The 19,994-nt window shown below is 32.6% G+C and overlaps 1 pseudogene across 1 annotated transcript; it reads right to left on the bottom strand.

Annotated features, from left to right (window-relative positions):
* Positions 1-465: 465 nt before the first annotated feature.
* Positions 466-3,908, bottom strand: LOC149534531 (pentatricopeptide repeat-containing protein At2g22070 pseudogene; annotated as a pseudogene). Its single transcript, XR_016357718.1, has one exon. The product of XR_016357718.1 is annotated as a pentatricopeptide repeat-containing protein At2g22070 pseudogene (transcript).
* Positions 3,909-19,994: the final 16,086 nt, after the last annotated feature.

Here is a 19,994-nt window from a genome sequence, read left to right on the forward strand (position 1 = left end):
TAAAAACATAGTTGTGTCTAGAATTTTTTTACTCTTGAAGAGTAAGTTCATATTTTGATGGTGAAACATGATTTAGTGATATAGAGTCTTCATTGGATTATAAAAATTAGATGGTTATACTATTGAGTTCTTTATTCGTGTGCATTTTTAACTACATGTTAAAAAAAAATTCAACAATGTACTTATTTCATAGTAAAACGTGATCTAAAAAAATATTAGAATATGACACTAAATGTTGATTAGAATGCTATATTCAAAATAATAATAACAATATTTTATTAGTTGTACTCCTATTGAAGTAAAGACACAAAATAAAATTCAATAAATAAAATCTATTATTATAATAAAAATAAACTACAATTTTTTAAAAAAAAAATATTTAAATTCATTTCAATTATGAAATTAATCTTTTTTCACTTTCAAAATTTTATTCTAAAAAAATTTCTCCATATTCAAAATTCAAAATATAAAATATGATGTAATTTATTAAAAATTATGAAATGGTTTCCCAGTAAACTTTATAGATAAAACATATTTATGACTCATTCAAATTAAAATATATATATATATAACAGTAATGGGAATATGATTAAAAACAGAAATTGATTTGCTGACTTGTTCCATCAATCCTGACATGTCCATTTCCAACTATGATATGTGGTCGTATTTTTCCCATTCCATTACGTGCTGATCAATGTACATACCCTGTTCCAAAGCTACGAATTATAAGGGCCCACAGCATCCACCTAAGCACGGTCAGCACATAGTATGTGCTGGTTAAGCCCAGTCCTCATTTAGCTTCACCAATAATCCCTGCAAGAACAAAAACCATCCTTGAAATGATGGAAACGGTAAGCATCTCTTACAATAATTTCACGATCTACAATCTTTGTGATGAACTTTATTGCAGTGTGGCAATCCCCACAAACACGAAGGTTTTTAATGATTCGAATAGGTAGTCCAGCGATTGTGTTGATAAGCCCAAATGCTATAGCAAGCTTTTCACTGTGATAATTAAGCGCGTGCTCCTTTTGTTCCATCTCCACATCATGCAATACAAAGTTGGTGTCAGGAACGTATCCTAACATCTCCATCTGTCTCACCAGTCTATCCAAAGTCGAATAGATCTCCTCTGTTTGTGGATGAGATTTATCATCAACCACAAATACGTGGACCCTGTTCTTAACTTCAGTCCAACTGCATCCTGGCTGCTTTTTCACTCCTCTGTCTTTCATCAGTTTTCTCACCTTTGCTACATCGTCCCATCTGCCAGTTGCAGCATAAATGTTTGCAAGCAGCACATACTTGGCCGCATTTTGTGGTTCCAACTCAAAAAGACACTCTGCAGCATATTTTCCGAGTTCAATATTACCATGCATTCGGCAGGCACCAAGAAATGCCCCCCATACATTTGCATCTGTTTCGAAAGGAAAGGTGTTAATCAAATTTCTCGCCTCTTCGAGGTGCCCAGCCCGACCAAGAAGATCTATCATGCAAACATAGTGGGCTTTTGCTGGGATTATGCCATAATCATAACTCATCGACTGAAATACTCGATGCCCTTCATCGACTAGACCTGCATGGCTGCATGCAGAAAGGACAGAAACAAAACTTATGTGGTCTGGCTCCATGCCGGCCTCTAGCATATTTTCAAAATATTTGAGGGCCTCTTTACCACATCCATGCTGAGCACAGCCTGCAATCATGGCATTCCATGTTACGATATCTTTCTTGACCATTCTATCAAAGACATGGGATGCAATCTCAATGCTTCCACATTTGGAATACATGGTAATAAGGGCATTGCCCACATGCATGTATGATTCAAATCCATTTCTGATTATGTGAACATGGACAGATCTGCCATGTTCCAGAGATGCTAAGCTGGAACATGCCGTTAGTACACTTGCGAAGGCGAACTGGTCTGCCTTCATACCCAAATGTTGCAATTGATAGAAAAGGTTCAAGGCCTCCTCGCTGTAACAATGCTGTGAGTATGCTGAAATCATTGCATTCCATGATACTGTATTTCGTTCATTAAAACTGTTGAACAGTTTATGTGCATCTTCAATGCTCCCACATTTAGCATACATGCTTACAAGAGCATTACCAACAGAGGTACCTGCTGCATATCCAGTTTGGATAATGTAGGCATGGACATGCCTTCCAAAGTCCAGCGCGGCTAGAGTTGCACATGCTGTTATAATAGATGTGAAGGTAACCCGATCTGGTCTTATTTCTGTTTGTTGAAGATCACAAAAGAGTGTCAGTGACTTTTCTATGGGTTCATGCTGTGCGTATCCTGCTATCATAGCATTCCAAGAAACTATATTTCTATCAGGCATCATGTCAAACATTTTCTGTGCATCCTCTATTCTTCCACATTTCGCATATCCTGCAACCATTGCAGTCCATGAAAATGCATCTTGTATTGGCATATTGTCAAAAACTTTGAAAGCATAATCTGCATTCCCACAATTAGAATACATGGTAACAAGAGCACTGCTTACAGCTACAAGTAACTCAAAACCAGTTCTGATGGCATAGGCATGTACCTGCTTGCCCTGTTTAGCAGTACCGAGGCTGGAACACGAACTGAGAACGCTAACAAGGGTAACTTCATCGAGCCCGATATCTGTCATTCGCATTTCCGAAAAAAGTTGTAATGCCTTACTGTCCAGCTCGTTTTGGGCATATCCTGCAATAATCGTAGTCCATGAAACCATGTCTCTCGCGGTCATTTTATCAAACAGTTGGCGTGCTTCTCCTACCCTTCCACATCTAACATACCCAGCGATAATGGCATTCCACGACACTAAATTTCGTTCGGACATGTCGTCAAACACTTGGCGTGCATCCTCAACACTCTCGCATTTGGCATATAAATCAATAAAAGCGCTGCCCACGAACACATCTGAAACGAATCCAGCTTTGATTGAGTGAGCATGTGTTTGTTTGCCAACTTGCAAGCTTCCTAAACTCGAATACGCACTTAACACACTGGAAATCGTAATCTGATCAGGTGTCGTACCCATGCGCTTCATTTCCTTGAATACTTTTATAGCCTCCTCAGGGTTTTTGTGTAGCACATACCCAGCAATTACTGCATTCCATACGGCCACTGTACGCTGAGGCATTTCATCAAAAACTTTCAGCGCTTCCTCAAAACACCCACTTTTGGCATAGCCAGCAACTATCCTAGTCCATGAGTACACATCTCGCTCGGGCATTTTGTCAAACACCTTACGTGCATCTCTCAGTTTCCCGCACTTGAGATACATGTCGGATACGCGATTTGCAAAATAAGTGCTTATGTTAAATAATCCAGTTAAGATCATGTGGGCATGGACTCGCTTGCCCTCAGGTAAAGACTTTTGCCTTCCACACTCTTCTAACATAGAAATGTAATTGCCTGGTGTATTAACCCGGATGTTGTCACCGTGGCTGTAATTACATTGAAGAAGAAGAAATGGGTAAAAATTTCTTCTCTTCCGTCTGTCCATCTTGAAAAACAATGGTAAGTGCAACTGCTTCATAATTTTCAGCTTAATTGGTTTTCAAATATTTTCAGGTGCCAAGAGGGTAACAAAAGAGAGTGCATATTGTTAAATATGTCCATGTTTAAATAAGGCAAGAGCTCTAGTTACAGAAACGACTCTTTTGCTATGAATCATCGTTTTTTCTGTCAACCTGATCTGTAACATCGGACAATTAGATTTGGGGAATTTGGTGAAGTAATGTCATTACCAGACATGCGCTTTTTGCAGACCGTTATAATATTTGAGATGGGAAAAATCTATGCGACTTTAGTTTCTCTGGCCATACATTACAGGAGGAGATGTTTTCATTTTTCTCTACACAATTTTATTATTAGTTCCTGCCAATGGCATTGTACTGTCTGGTGCATTTTTTACTTCAGATATTATCTGCCAATGGCAAAGTAATATTTAATTTTTGATACTGTTTGTAATGTTTTGTTATTTCTTTTGTTTGTTTAATAAATTTATTTACAATATTCTAAATTTGTGATTGGAACTCCATATTTGATGTTGCCACATGCAGAGTGTTTTTTTTGTCTTTATAATGTTTCTATTTTAAAAAAAAAAAATTATTGCCATATTTTTATTTTTTTTTAAAATTTATTTAAGACATGTCCTTATTACATTCAGTTTTTAAAGATTTTTAATACTATGAAGTTACAACTATAGCATTAGTGACATCTTTGAATTTTCGTAATATGAGTTGTATTTTCATGTAGAGAAAATATATCTTCAATCTTTGGCTTTATTGTCCACATTCATAGGATGTCATATCTATGAGGCATATGATAGCACTTTTCTAGGGGAAAACATGGTCTTAATGTACCTGTGTGTCTTCCAATGAATGCTTTGGTTGTTTGACTAAAGAAGAACAATGGTATTCATTTAAGTGGTATGCTTACCATGTTTTAAAATCTTATCGGAGGGGATTTTTAGCTTTTTAAAAATATAGATATGTTTAATTGTTTGTAATGCCCCACTCGAGAACCCAAAAGAAATAAACCTAATATGTTACAAAGTTTACTGAACAATTTTTATTTTTATTTTTAAATTTAAACAACATCAAAGTAACAATAATGCGAAAATAATATATACATGCACATCAAGAACGTGTAATCAATTACAAATACAGTTTCAATTCCTCAAGGGTTCTTTCACATTGAATCACATTTAAGAAAGTTTTATTAATAAGTTTAAGTCTCAATTACATTGTCCATAATCATAAAATGAATAAACCCATGCATAGTCATATAAGCAAATGTATAAGTACAACTAATAATATAAAAGCACATTTAATGAATAACATCCACTGCACATGTCGCAATGTATATGAAAATAGATACAAGTACATCGATATACAATACAATATCCTGTAGGATCTCAAAACACATGATACATAGATACATCAAATGTATAGAAGTCTTCAAGATAAGAGGAAGAATGATAATGGTACCATTGTATCAAGGAGCATCCAACATCTTCCAATCTTGGGGGGGGGCAAATGGTAAGAATACATTACCTCTCGACCATGTGGTCACCTAATCAGGCTCCTACTCTTACCGTCTAGGAGAGATAATGTACAATCCACACATAGATAATCAAATCATAAAATAATCCTAGGTAAGGAATCCTGATAGCCAAAACTACCTCAAAGGTAACACTTACTAATCAAGAAGATAAGATACTCCAAAAGGGAGAATACTCAATCCAATACCAACATCATACATATATACCAAGAATGGATCAAATCACCAAAATCATAAGATAAAGTAAATGAAAGATATCCACCTCAAGACAAAAGCCACATGCCAAAAGTACATCAACCATAAATCACCAATCACCATCAATGAAAGTAAATAACCACATTAAATACATCCAACAACAAGTACAACCCCAATAACAACACCACCAGAGGCAAATACAAAAAAAAACTATGGAAGAAACTCAGGCTACATTCTAGGGAGTATCATCACATGGTCAAACTACTTAAGTTACCTTAGACTGATCTCTCAATAGATCCTAGACCCTCAAGCATTGAGTTACCCTGGACTAGTTATTTTGAACCCTGGACCCTCAATGTGACACATGCAGAACCAGAAAACCCTCTCAAGAAGACAAGGCAAACCAATCATACTATCATCTCATTCCCATCCTTAGTCTATACAAGCACTCAAGGCATGGGTGGGGCAAATATCTCTAACTTATTCTTTTTTGTGTTTCTCTAAAATATTAATTATTAGATTATCACTTATTACATAACTTACAATAGGTTACCCTGCCACTGACCACTTTGGGTCCTAGATGTAGAATTTGATGATGAACAAATTCATATATCCTTGGATATCCTGCATGCAAATAACCTATTACAAGGGAGAAAGAAAAACAGAGAAAGACAAGGGTTTGCTTGATAAACAAGAAAATTGAATTTACTTGTGCAAAATAGAATGAAGTAAATTACAACTGATCAATGCTTATAAGAGGAGATTGAAATTCGAAAAGGGTAACCTAAAAAGTTACAAAGGGTAACCTAAAGGTAAAAGCTATTTAATAATTACTAATTATTTATTAATAAGAGAAAGCCAAAAAATGCATAAAGAGAAATCTTAAGAAGGGAGAAAAGGTAATTTAATAATTTAATTAAATTAACCTTTTTCTCTAACACGCCCCCCCCCCCTTCCCTTAAGATGAGCAAGAATGCAGTTACAAACAATGCAGAAAGAGCAAGAAAACTACAATGCAATGTTGAAAGCAAACTTGGGTCCCAGTAACAAAGCTTGATGAGGTACCCAATCACAACAAAATCTCTATGAAATGGAGAAATAGAGAAAACTTAGTGAAAAAAACTCTACTTCAAAAATAGATAGAAAAGGATGCACAAATGAAACATCTCAAGAGAATCTCTCAAGACCCTAAGTACATTGAAATCCCCCATGATAGAAGCTTGAGACTCCATAGCCCCCCCGAAATGGTAGAACTCCTACAATGATGAACATGCCAATGTGGCTCTAATCTGAAGGAAACAAAGGCAGTGGACAAGGATGATAAAACCCATGTATGTAAGGTGCAACTAGAAGTCCTAGCTGATGCTCAAAGGAGAAAGCATGAGAATCCTGAAATGAAATCTCCAATTGAGGTGGGATAACAGATGTGTTGAATCTATCATCTAAGAGGAGATGTGAGCCCTCTTATATATCCTCAAAAACTATAATAGGTGGCTTGATGAATGGAGCTGCAATAGTAGGCAATGCTAAAGAATAATCCTGTACAAGAGATGGAATATGAATAGGAGGTGGAGGTGTAGAAGTCACAACACTAGTCTTAGGAACTGTAACACATAATTTCAAGCGACCTAACTTCACCTTAGTTGACTCTCATGAAAAAGGAGAGTGAGTCTCCAATAGTGGAGATGGTGGACCAAAATGTGAGAAGGAATATAGGTGAGAAGCATGATCAACATTCCCTATAGCAATAATATTTCCTGTCTCACTATTTCTTATGTGCATTGAATCCTGTGCAAACTCAATTGTCTTCCCTATCCCACAGATGTGTAATTTGATAAATAGAGAGAAGGTTAGAGGAAAAAGATGGAATAGAAAGTACATCATGAAATGTACCATCATTAATGCCAATAGAACATTTCTCACATATAGTCATAACAATGTTGTTCCCCATCAAAATGTGTGGAGTAGGAGAAGATGCCATATGGTGTGAAGCACCTGAATCCAGTAATCATCTAGAAAAGGGTGGAGTGGCAGTTGCACATAGTGCATGATTCTTTCCTATATTTTTACCATTTGAATGAAATGATGATGATGATGAAGATATGTGAGAAGTAAAAATGAGAGTTGTCAAATCTGAAACCTATTTAGCATAGCCATCTAACTTTTTCTCATAGCAATGTGACTCGTCATGATTAGGTTTATTACAATAAGCACACTTTGGTCTTTTTGGCTTAGGTTTACCCCCCTTAGAAGGAGGTGGCCCTGATGAATTGTGAGTGCTAGAATCATTTTGAGACTCTATATCATGAGATTTATGTGTCTTCTCCTTTGCCCTTGAAGATGGGCAAGCTACCAATGCACAAGTCTGTGAGCCTCTGAAAGAATCCAACTGAGAGAGCTTAGCCTGCTCTCAAGTCAAACGATCACAAAAAAATCTCAAAGAATGGCATGGTAAATTTGTTACCCAAAACATCTTTGGTGGAATAGAAGGTAGAAACAAAAATCTAAAAGTTTACATGAAGCTTAGAAACAATGAGATAAATTCACTCAGTGTTTGTCTTGGTCTTCTTACAACCCTGTAATAAAGATATCTATTAATTGAACTTGATCGAGAAGTCCTCAATAGAAGGAAAAGAATCTGGTACAAGAGAGGTAAGCTCTGCCTCAATTTGAAGTGCCTTGAACTCATTCATTGTACTAAACAAGCCTTCAAGCTTGGTCCACATAGCTAGAGGGGTATTGCACCCATCAAGATGAAACTGTAGACTATCAGATACTTGTAAAGAAATCAATCTTATTGCCTCATCCATCTTGTTCTTGTGTTGCATGACCACAACCCTTTTGACCGCAGAAACCATGTCATCAAGGTCTTCCATGTGTGATAGCTATGAGGGGTTAGAAGTTCTAGACAAGAAGAGGTCTCGGTCATTGTTTTAGAAGGTGTTGGATTTTTTTTTGAAAAAGTTCTAGTTTATTGATGTAAATAACAGAAACAACAATACAAAACACCTCACACAATACAAAAAATTGAACCCCAACTACTAGAAGGAATGTGTAAACAAGAAGAGAGCAAAAACACTTCAGTCTAGAATCATATGTACCTTTGAGAAATATTGATGAAAAATACCAGAGAATTCAGATCGGGATCGAAAAGAGCTTTCTGGCACTTTCGAATCAAAAAATGAAGCTAGAATGAACAAGTTACGCCCTCTGAAAGATTATAGACATTAAAAAACTTCAAGCATAACAATAGGTACCAAACTGGAAAAAAATCCAAAAAATACCTACACCATTGTCTCCATCTCTGAATCATCTTTTCGATGCTTCTTTTGAATCGAAAAAAGACCCATATATGCTCAAGATATCGTAAAAAAACCAACAATAGGTCTTTAAGACAAAACAAATCAAACAATGATCAATGAATGACCATCAAATTTTGGCATAAAAATGATGATCTCAACACTTGCGCATATTTCAGTGACTGTACCACTGATGTCAATGCTAATGTAAACACTTTTTTTTTTTTAATAAAAAATAAATTGTTGCCTTGAAAAACATGTCCAATCAAGGAGCAATATTTTTAGCCTCAAATTCCAATTGTGTCTAAATTAGACAAATTTTATATGAAAATGAAGGTTTTTGGGTGCTCTAAGATCAACAATAATGTCCATTTGGGCTCAAAGTGCACCGAAAAATGGTGACTCCCAAAATTCAATACAAAAAAACTCTGAAAAAAGTCCAATTTTTTTTGTCAAACCCTTGTTCTTCTTTTTCTTCAGACAAGAATAGGCAGCTGTAGGCAAGGCTTTGATACCATGTAGAATTTGATGGTGAACAAATTCATAGATCCCTAGATATCCTACATGAAAATAACCTGTGACAAGGAAGAAATAAAGATAGAGAAAGAGAAGGGTTTGCTCTATATATGAAGATTGAATTTACCTGTGCAAAATGGAATGAATTAAATTACAACCGATCAATCCTTATAAAAGGAGATCGAACCTTGAAAAGGGTAACCTAAAGGTAAAAGCTATTTAATAATTACTGATCAATTATTAAATAAAGAGAGCAAAAAAATGCATAAAGAAAAATATTAAGAAGGAAAAAAAGATAATTTAATTAATGAAATTAAATTAACTTTTTTCTCTAACACCGAACCCCTACTGTAAGCCACTCCCAAGGATATGTACCTAGACAATCTCCCAAAAATCACAAACTACAATAGTGTCTCATACCACAATAGTAATATTGATCAAATTTGTTTCCTTAACAGATAAGCCAAAAATAACATTGGTTCTCAAAACCCAAGTTCTTATAAATGCTCAATATCATAAAGCTTATAAAACATAAATCTCAATTCAAATCATAAAGTTCATCATGACATCTTGTCAAATAATCATAAAAGAAATCTCAAAAATGCCTCTAGTTCACATCCTAACTTGGCCAACTAAACAACCTACAAAGAAAAATGACTATAAATAGAATATTATAAAATACATAGTTTTTAGCCACATGATTTAATTCCATCAATTTCTCTTGTTTAATTTGAGTCATATAGATATTTTTAGAAGTAAGGTAAGAATATATGTAGTGCTTGCCCCTAAGTTACGTTTTTGCTATCATTGCCAAACTCTTTTAGGCTAGTTTTATGTTTGATGATTAGTAGTATTATTTTAAGATTATCGGATATTGTTTTACATTCAGTTTATTATATAGTGAGATTACTTGGTACTTTATATTTCATTTATGTATGATAATTATTCAATGTTTTTAGTTATCAATGATGATTAGTTAGATGGTTTATTATCACATGTGTTTTCTTATGGATACTTACCCCATACTGCATGGGTATATGTGCATGTTTGTTTTCTTTATCTATGGCGTTTCTGATGTGGTTAAGGAAAGGAGTGTAGTCACCTGCTAGTCGGGATCTACATGATGCACCACTTCCTGTCATTGCTTGCTTAGCTTAGAATATTGTGTCTGTACATGCGTGGATTTTATACAGGTTGCAGGTACTAGGTATTGACTTCCTTGAATTGCTAGGATGAGCATACCCTATCGCATTATCTCAATGGTAAGAGAGGGGAGATAAATTCTTAAGTCCAAATCCTAATCCTTTAAGCCATTTGTCCTAATTGAAAATTAGGACAAGTATCTGAGTTTGGTACCCTCTGAATACGTCGAATGACGTTAATTCGTGATTATAACCTTTTGTTTGATTTAGTATGTGTTTTGCTATGATGGGTTTTCGTATGTTGTCTTTATGAGTCTTTGGTGTATTTTCTATTAATTAAGTCTAATTAAAAGATTAAATTAATAATTTAATTTAATAAAAAGTTAATATGATATCTTTAATATTTAATTAATTGAGAAATTAATTAAATAAAAAAATTAAATTTGGAGATAAAAGTGTAAGGATAAATTTAGAACATGATAATATTTATTTAATTTAATAATAATATATATTTAGAATTCATTTTTAAATAAACGCTAAATATTATTGTTATTTAAGTTAATAAATATTTTATCAATTAAGTTTCTAAAATAAATTAAAAGTAAAAAGATATTAAACTATTAAAAGATTCTAGAGCGCATGATGCGAGCATGAGTTGAAAATAAAAGAAATTAATTAAAAAGATAAAATAAGTGAAAATAATAATGTTATTTTAATTTCATAAAGTGCACATGGGATTAAAAGTAGTAAAGATTTAAAATAGAACTCAAGTGGAAAATTAAATAAAGTTATTTAATAATCTAGTTAACGTGCATGAAAAGATAAAGCAAAGATTAATAAAAAGTTAATTTTGAGTTTGAGGCTTGTGAGCAAGGAGTCCTCTTGGGTGAACGCACAATCAGTGTCCTGATTTGAGGAGAAAACTCCTTATCGCGGGGTTCATTTTTGAGGGACGACAAATTTGGGAAAGAATTTTTGGAGATAGGAATTTTGGGAGACATCTTTTGGCAGCGAATTTCAGAAAGAGAATTCTAAGAAAGTTTTTTAGAGGAAAGTTATTGAAGAGGAGCGAATTCCCTCATAGTTTTTCAAGATTTTTGTATTAGCATCAGGATTAGGTAGGGTCTTGTGCTTTGATCGTTGATTGATTTCGCAGTTATCCTTTCTTGTCTTCTTCGTGTCTATGGATTGTAAAATCTGAATTCTCTGTCATGAGAGTTTAAGCATTTCAAATATTGTGAATTTTTAGATGCTTGTCAATTAACTACTCTATACATAGGGATTAGAAAGGAAAAACAGAGAAACCCTCATTTTTAGATTAAAGAATTATTGTATTTAATTTGGGTGGGATCTGAAATTAAAAAGAAAATTGATTGGTTGCTCAAATTTTCTCTATCAGATTAAAATTGAAAATAATTTTTAAATTTTTTTAAAATAAATAAATATTTATTTATTTTTAAAAGGTTGTGGAGGCGAGTTTTATTTTTAAACAAACAATATTTTTAGGATGTTAGGAAAATTTTATTAAATTAAAATATATTTCAAAAAATAAATAAATAAATAAATTTTTGGTGGGGAGGCAGGGCCACCAACCCCCCCACCTCCCAACACCCCTGCGCTGACAGTCGTTGACACAAGCTCTATAGACGCAGGCACTGCCATCACAGGCCTACGGCAGCGGTGGCCACCCTTTTAATTAAGGGTTGGCGCTGCAAATAGTGTACCGCGCTTGCGGTTAAATCGCATCAACTTTGTTTTATTTAATTAATATTTTATTAAAATTAATTGATGTTTAATTTAGTTTATTTAATATTAATTTTATTAAATTTAATTTGGATTTTGTTAAAATTTAATTAATATTATAATATGTTTTTTAATTAGTAATTTATTAAAAATAGATTATAGTTAATACAATTTGTTAAATGTCATATTATTTAAATTATAATTAATTTTAATAATTGATTATTAATGTTATTAAAGTTAATTTATAATAAATTTAAATTATTAATTATTAATATTTTTAATAAATTCTATTTATATATATTAATATTAAAAAAAATTAAATATTATTGATATAGTATAATATTTAATAATTAACTTAATTAAAAATTAGTTTAATTAAAGTTAATTAATAATGGATATTATTTGATAAAATTGTAGAATTAGATTATTGATTTAATAGAAGTTATTATTGAGGGTTTAATTAATGATGTTAATTTTTTTTTATAATTAACGATTTTAATAAAGTCATAATTTTTTTATTTTAAATCATTAAGGATCATTTTTATAACTTAATAAAATAAAAGATTCTCCTTAGAATATTTATAGGATAATTGTGCAATCATTTAAATATAGAAATGGGTTAATTGTAAGGGGTAATTGCGAAAACTTATTACTTGAGATATACATGAAACTGGAACTTAAAACCTTACATTAACTCTACAATATATTATCATTCATACCAAACTATGTGATGATTCTATTTCTATGTGACTATTCTATTGTCTATGATTTGGGGTTTTGGGTTGTCCTAGTGTTGACCAGTTTAGGACATTTACCAAAGGCTTGGGACTTATGTGAATGTGATATTATCATGTTTTGATCTTGATCTTTTAAAACCCAACCATGGTGATGTGTTGATATGCTCTATGATGGATGTATTTACTGGTTGTTGTTGCTTTCCAATTTCCTTATGTGAAGCTAAGGTGTTTTAAGTGATTTGTTCTTAATGATGTCATGTTGTGACATGTTTTGACTTGACCATTTTGGAGTCTTGGATCAGTATTATTTTGGGATGTTTTATGGTTGCTCATTGAGAACCAATGGATATTGTGGGATACTTTCTAGTTGCTCATTGGAGAATCGATGGATATTGTGATTTATCATTTGATGCTTATCAGTTGCTTATGGAGAACTGATGTGATTATTGTGACTTATCTTTTGATGCTTTCCAATCATTTGTATAGGGCTGAGGTGATTTTGTGATTTGTGATTTCATGAGCCTAGGGTAGGTTATCTATGTATAGTGTTAGGCAGTGACTTGCAATGGGGGTTGAGGCCCTAAGAGGTTGCCTATAGAAACCCATTGTAAATTGTTTTAATAAGTGAAAACATCTCACCTAAATACTGAATTAAATGAACCTAATAAGATAACTATATGTTCTCTCCCATACCTTGAGTGCTAGTACATACTAGGATGGGGTAGAGAGAATGCTTGGTTGCAACCTTGCATTCCATAGTATGCCTCGTCAGTACAAGAGGATACTAGTGGTCGTAGGATTACTGGAGACTCGAGATTCCTGAGGGATTGCTTGGGTAACTTCCAATGTGATTCGTGTGATGACACTTTCCCTCTTACATAGTATGTTTCCTACATGTCTTGTGTGCCTCTGGGTCTAGATGTTGATCTATATTGGAACCTTTGAGTTAGTGTGGTTTTAGAATTTTCTAGACTTAGAGAGTATTTTTGTTTTGTGTTTTGATATCTTGTTTGGAACTTGAGACTATCTATCTCCTCAATGTGGTGGGAGTGGGCCATTTAGGTTCCACGCGGTCAGGTGGTGGTGCTTTTTACTCTCACCATTGAGATCCATCCGTAGTCACCATGGCTGTAGCATTCTTTGTTGACATTTACCTTCATTCTATTCATGGATCATTATGATGGATGGTTATATTTTATGATGGATTGTATATCTTTTGATGTATGAATGTATCATGCATGGTGGATGATTTCATTTATTTTATGGTACGTATCATGGATTCGAAGAGGATGATGTATTTCTATTTTTACATATGTATATCCTTTTAAGCCTTTCATACCCTGTGACATATACAATGGATGAATGAGCATTCTGAATTAATTTGCCAAGAGGCATTCGGAACAAATGTGTATTAAATGAACTTTGGACTTTCTAATTATTCTTTCATATGGATATGGTACTTGATAGACTTAAAATTAATTAAATTTAAATGTGACTCAACGTCTTGGGATCCTTAAGGAATGTAACCTGTTATGTATGTTTGTTGATGATTACATGTTATTGCTTCCGCTACTATGTGTTTGATGTGTATGTTATACTTTCTTATTTAAAAAAAATGTTTAGCAAACTTAGTAAAACTTTAGGTTAGTTCTTTTGGATCCCTTGGTGGGGCATTACAATATACATGTTAATATAAATTGTTATGTTAATATACTTATTTAAATCAATAAGTATTTAAATATCCAAACTCTTTGCATATCAAATATCATGCAATATTATCATGTTATTAATTTAAATAATCTTAAATCATAAATGATTTAATTAATAACATAAATGTATATTATTAGATCAAATACTAATATCAATTTCATTTTTAAAATATTAATTTGACTTCTATTTTAGTCCAATATTAACATTTAATTTTCTTTCAATTCATAATGCAAATAGAGATAAAATATAAACTTAATTTAATTATTTATAATTTCTCTCATAAAGTCAAATAGTTATTAACTAAATGATTACAAAGTGGACTCTACCACAACTTCTCTTAAAATATAATAAAATTGTAAATATTTATTTATTAACTTCCCTCTCGCAATAATAATTATAAAATCATTTATATGCAACTAAGAGTTTAATTAATCTTAAATAACTAGTAATACTAGCATTCACTTTATAACTAAATGGATAATATTTATTTCATTTTAAAAATTGATAAATTATTATTATTATTATTTTAAATAAATAAATCTGAAAATTAAACTATAAAAAATAAAATACACATGTAATTAGTATTTTCGCATGTCTTTGATCTCTTCAATCATGCAACCACACTATACTTAATTTTCTATTTTTAACATATTTGTTTTCACATGCATGTAACCAGACTATACTTAGCTTCTATTTTTAACATACTTGTTTTCACATGCATGTAACCATACTAAACTTCTATTTTTAGCATAATTGTTTTGACATGCATGTAACCATACTAAGTTTCTATTTTTAGTATATTTGTTTTCACATGCATGCATAAGTTCAGTTAAAACATGTTTTACTCTCAATTAATTTTTTTTTTTTCCAATAAATTTTGCAATTAAATTAGTTTAGATATAAGAATAATATTTATGTATATTTAGAAAATTCATGATAATCTCATGGTTCTAATGACAAATTTAAAGTTGAAACCCTAACTGTTCAATATAGTATTTTTTTTTCAAATTTTCATAATCAATATTCCATATATTATCTAAAGAGGTTTAAAAGAATATAGTCATAATAATTTTCTACAGTTTTTCTGCAGCCAAGTTATCTTGATTAATAAGTTTTCCTTTTCAAAATCTACAACATTATTCTTCATCTAGAATTAATACAATAAATTAATAAGCATAATACAAGCACCCATGAAGACACGAAGCAAATAGATTTTTCAATAAAATTTTACAATGAGTTTTCAAACCTTACCTCAAATCCACAACTAAAATCTAGGATGTGAATGCATGCAAATTTAAACCCTCCAAAACTTTCAATAATTCTTTTGATTCAATTTCAAATTTTGCTTTTTAAAAACTTGTGTGCATAAATGAGCTAGAATTTCTTAATAAAAAGTTTAACTCTACCTAGGGTTTTTGGCTTTTGACCATGCAAAGGTCTCTTCTTAAAAATATACTTTTACTATTTAATCATTTCATGCACACTTAAAGAAATTTTTTAATTAAATTATTCTTTGATATTTTATTTTCCTCTAGTTTACTATTTTAGTGCAAGCACTAATTAAATCATAGTTTATTATTTAAATTAATAATAATAATCAAATCTCATTGTTTAAATGCAACTCTAATTTAATTATTATTAAATAAGTAATTATAATAAAGCAATATTAAATCTTTAATATTTTAATTCTCTTTTTGTCTAACTTCTTAAATTAAATCTTTCAAACTAAAGTACATATTTAATTAATTTATAATTAATTAAATATCATCATATTCTAATTTCTCTTTAACCAATTTTCTAAATTTAGACTTCTAAATTTAGATTAATACTTTTAAATCAAAGCAAATATTTAATTAATTTTTTAATCAATTAAATATTCTCATACTTTAATATTTTTTTAAATCAAATAATATTTAATAATTCTTAATATTATATGAGTAACTGAAATATTATAATTAAGTCATTTACCAAATAAATCACATAGCGAAATCTACATAAAAACAACATTACCAAAGCTCAAAATCAAACAACATAGACAAAGATAAACTCACGGATTTTTAAAAAGGTGAAAAGTTAGTTAGGAGTCTTCCTTGCAAGACAAGTATTTAGGCTATGGCTGGGATTGGACCTAAACATTATCTCCCCATTCTTACCATTGAGTTATTGTGATAGGGCATGCTCATCTTGGCAATTCAATAAAGTCAATGCCCAGTACCTACATTCTATATAAAAGATGAGCATATACATGTATATAAATATATCTAAACTAAACAAGCAATGAGAGGGAGTGGTACATCATGTAGATCCTATAATACCCCAAAATTGGCTTATTGCCATCTCAACCAATTCTGGTCTATTTTTGATCAATTTCTAAGTCCTATGTCACTAGGCAATTCTTATTCTCATATTCGCTACTTGACTTAATTGTCAGATGCAAAAAAACCTAAATTTGCATTCATCATACTCTTTATTTAATTCCTAAAGTATTGAATCGTATTAGTCACATTAAACCTACTGATTACAATTTAATTTAATTTAAAGTATTTACACTTTAATTAAATTAAATTATGTCCTAAGGCTAATGCACTATGGAATTAAATTTATTTAATTTAATAAATATGCCTATTTTAATTAATTAAACAAAAATTATTTAATTAAATGGAGAAGCTACTTATAATTAATTAAGCAAAATTATTTAATTAAATAGGAAGCCATTCCTAATTAATTAAATGAAGCTATTTAATTAAATAAGAAACGCGTCTCTAATTAATTAAATAGAATTATTTAATTAATAAGAAAAGGTAATTATGAGAGCATATTTCACTTTATTAAATTAAATATCTCTCCAAAATCTCTCTTCAGTTCAAAAAAGGGGAATTTCCAGTTCACTGCTAGTCAAATTAGAAATGACCCAGATCACTTGCTTTTACACTAAAGTCTATCTGAGCTGACTAACTCTTACACTCAGATCTGAGTTAGTTAGCTCCCTTTAATTTGGGAATCTTCCTTTATGACTAAACCTCACCTTTAATCCTGACCGTTAATTGAAATCGATCTCAACCATTAATGGATCCCAGGAAAGTCTATTTAAGAGACCCTCATCTCTTCATTTTGGGAGGATGAATTGGAATTTGCATCGAAGTGCTGTTGAAATTCATACTCACATTTGCTCATATTTTACATTCATTTGCATCCTTAGTTTAATTTCATTTAGTATAATATGCATATGATTAATCTAGTTTCCTTTACTTGTTCTTAGATTAGAATGCATTTCTCATTCTAGATTAATCTACACAATCATATAGATTAATTTCATTTCTTAAATCCTTCGTTCTTAGAGGGTCTGGTTGCTTAACACCTCAAATCTGAGGATATCTAACAAGCAAAATCCCTTTAGATAGAAGGCAACAGGTTGCCTTGTCGACTGATTTTCGGATGAACAATCCAATGTTTATTCTGGGATGAATCCGCAAATAATGATCGTGTTGAAGTGTGTGTGTTAGCATAGGCCACATTTTCATGCATACATTTCTAGCGCCCACTGCGGGGCCAAGAAAATCAATTTCTCAGGCCTTCTCTGCATTTTTAAATTAATTTTTGAGCTTTATGTCCGTACAGTTTCGTACAGATTCGGGAATCTTTGCACGAAATTGTTCATTTTCACGCAAGGATACAGAATCTTTGCGTGAAGATTCTTTCCATATCATGCAAAAAAGTTCTTGAGCATGCGAAACTTCACACAAAACTTATTTCTTTGCGCAAGCTGAAAAACTTCTTTGCACGAGCTCAAAACAATTTTACGTGAATATGACAAAGATTTCGCGCGAAATCTTGTGACAGCAGGTTCAATTTTAAGCGTTATTTTTTAATCTTCAGATTGTTTTATTTTACTAACGTGTTTGTTTTGATCTTTTTCTTTGGATTTCTTGCAGCTTAACCATTATTTGCAAGATGTTAGCCAAAGATTCTTTTTAAAAGCTCACTCAAACATGGACTGACTGTTTTCTTGTAGGACACTTGTCGAAGATACGATTGTCAAAGACCATATTTCAAACCCACAAAATAATGTACGTTTTCTTTTCATGCTTTCAAAACTAGTCTAATTAGGGGCTTGTGAACTTCCTAGGGTGCAAGACGAAAGAATAGGGGATTATGCTCTTCACTTCTTGGAGGTCATGACCAAGAGTGAATAAGAAACCTAGACACTTCCAAAAGATGACATTTCAAAGAAGGCAAGCAGCTTGGTGGTTCTCCAAAACTTGTTGTCTTCTATGATAAGACAATGATTTCCTTTAAGGAAATTGAAATCTTTAAGGAAGAATGAGTTTGGATTGATTAAGCCAAGTCGGTAATTAATTTTTCTTGCGTGTTTGGGCGAGAAAATAAGGTAGAGGATTATGCTCTTTCCCCTTGAGGGAAATTAGAAACTCGGACCCTTAGATCTAAACCACTAGTTCGTGTCTATCCTTTAGAGGGCCTGCCGGAGTGATCTAACCTTCTAGAATGACCCAAGTGAGCACACTCCTTTCACTGGAGATTCCAACTCACTATAATCAAGATTCTTTGTAGAGCGAAAGACTCCAAAGCTGGATTAATTTCTTCCCCTTAATTCTTGATATCGCATATCAAGGGGAAGCTCTGTCTGTGCACTGTTCGGTGCCAGCCCCTGGCTTGTTAAGCAAGTAGTGTGCACTTTCAAATGTTGGTGTGGGCTGCTGGCCTCAACTCCGCTTGCAGAGCCACTAGGAATTAATACAAGCGGAAGCCAAGTAAAAACCTCCTAGTTAGAAGCCACCCCATTCACCTTCGAAAGGAGGCATAATCTTTGTGCAAGGAGAGGGAAGAATCTCTCCTATAGAACCCACCATAGGCATGCTACTGGACGTTTGAAGGTGGTATACGTGCTCGTCCCCTACCACAAGGGCGCTTGTTCAACATATACTATTGAGTCCTTTGAATATACCAAAAACACAGGCGCCCTCTAGGGGGTGACATGGCTGTGTGAGGTACACGCATGCGCATAAGATGTGGGACAAAGGTTTTGCCTTCTCTACCAATTTTTTCTTTCTAGGGCTAAAGCATTTTTTTTATCAAGTCATCAACAAAGTCCAAACCATTTTACAACAAACAAACATCAAGACTCCCCTATCCTATCGAGTTGCTTTGTCCTCGGCAGGAGTGTTTTCAACTACTGCTTTCTTCCCATTGTCTTGTTAAACACTTTTCCTGAATTAGGGACTTGAAAACTTGGTCCAAATGTCTTATTTGGTCAACCTTGCTACCTGTCCAATTAGATTTGACTGATAAATCTTTCTACTCTGTCTAAAAAGTCCAAAAATCTTGTCAAAATCAGTCACTGTTCTAAAACTGGTCTGCCTTTTCACACAAAAACATTTCTAGTCTCACATAAAATCATTTGGTCCTCGCGTGAAATCATTTTGTCCTCATGCAAAATTAAAATTCTTTCATGAGTCTTCGCACGACCTTATGAAATTTCTTGCGCGAAATTAAAACATTGTCACTAACGTTTGCGCGAGCCGTAAAACTTCTTCGTGCGACCTGTAAAAATTCTTCGCATGGCCTGTAA

Source organism: Cupressus sempervirens, chromosome 10 (assembly GCF_028749045.1).
Source record: "Cupressus sempervirens isolate cs-2001-9-10 chromosome 10, ASM2874904v1, whole genome shotgun sequence".
Lineage (NCBI taxonomy): Eukaryota > Viridiplantae > Streptophyta > Pinopsida > Cupressales > Cupressaceae > Cupressus > Cupressus sempervirens.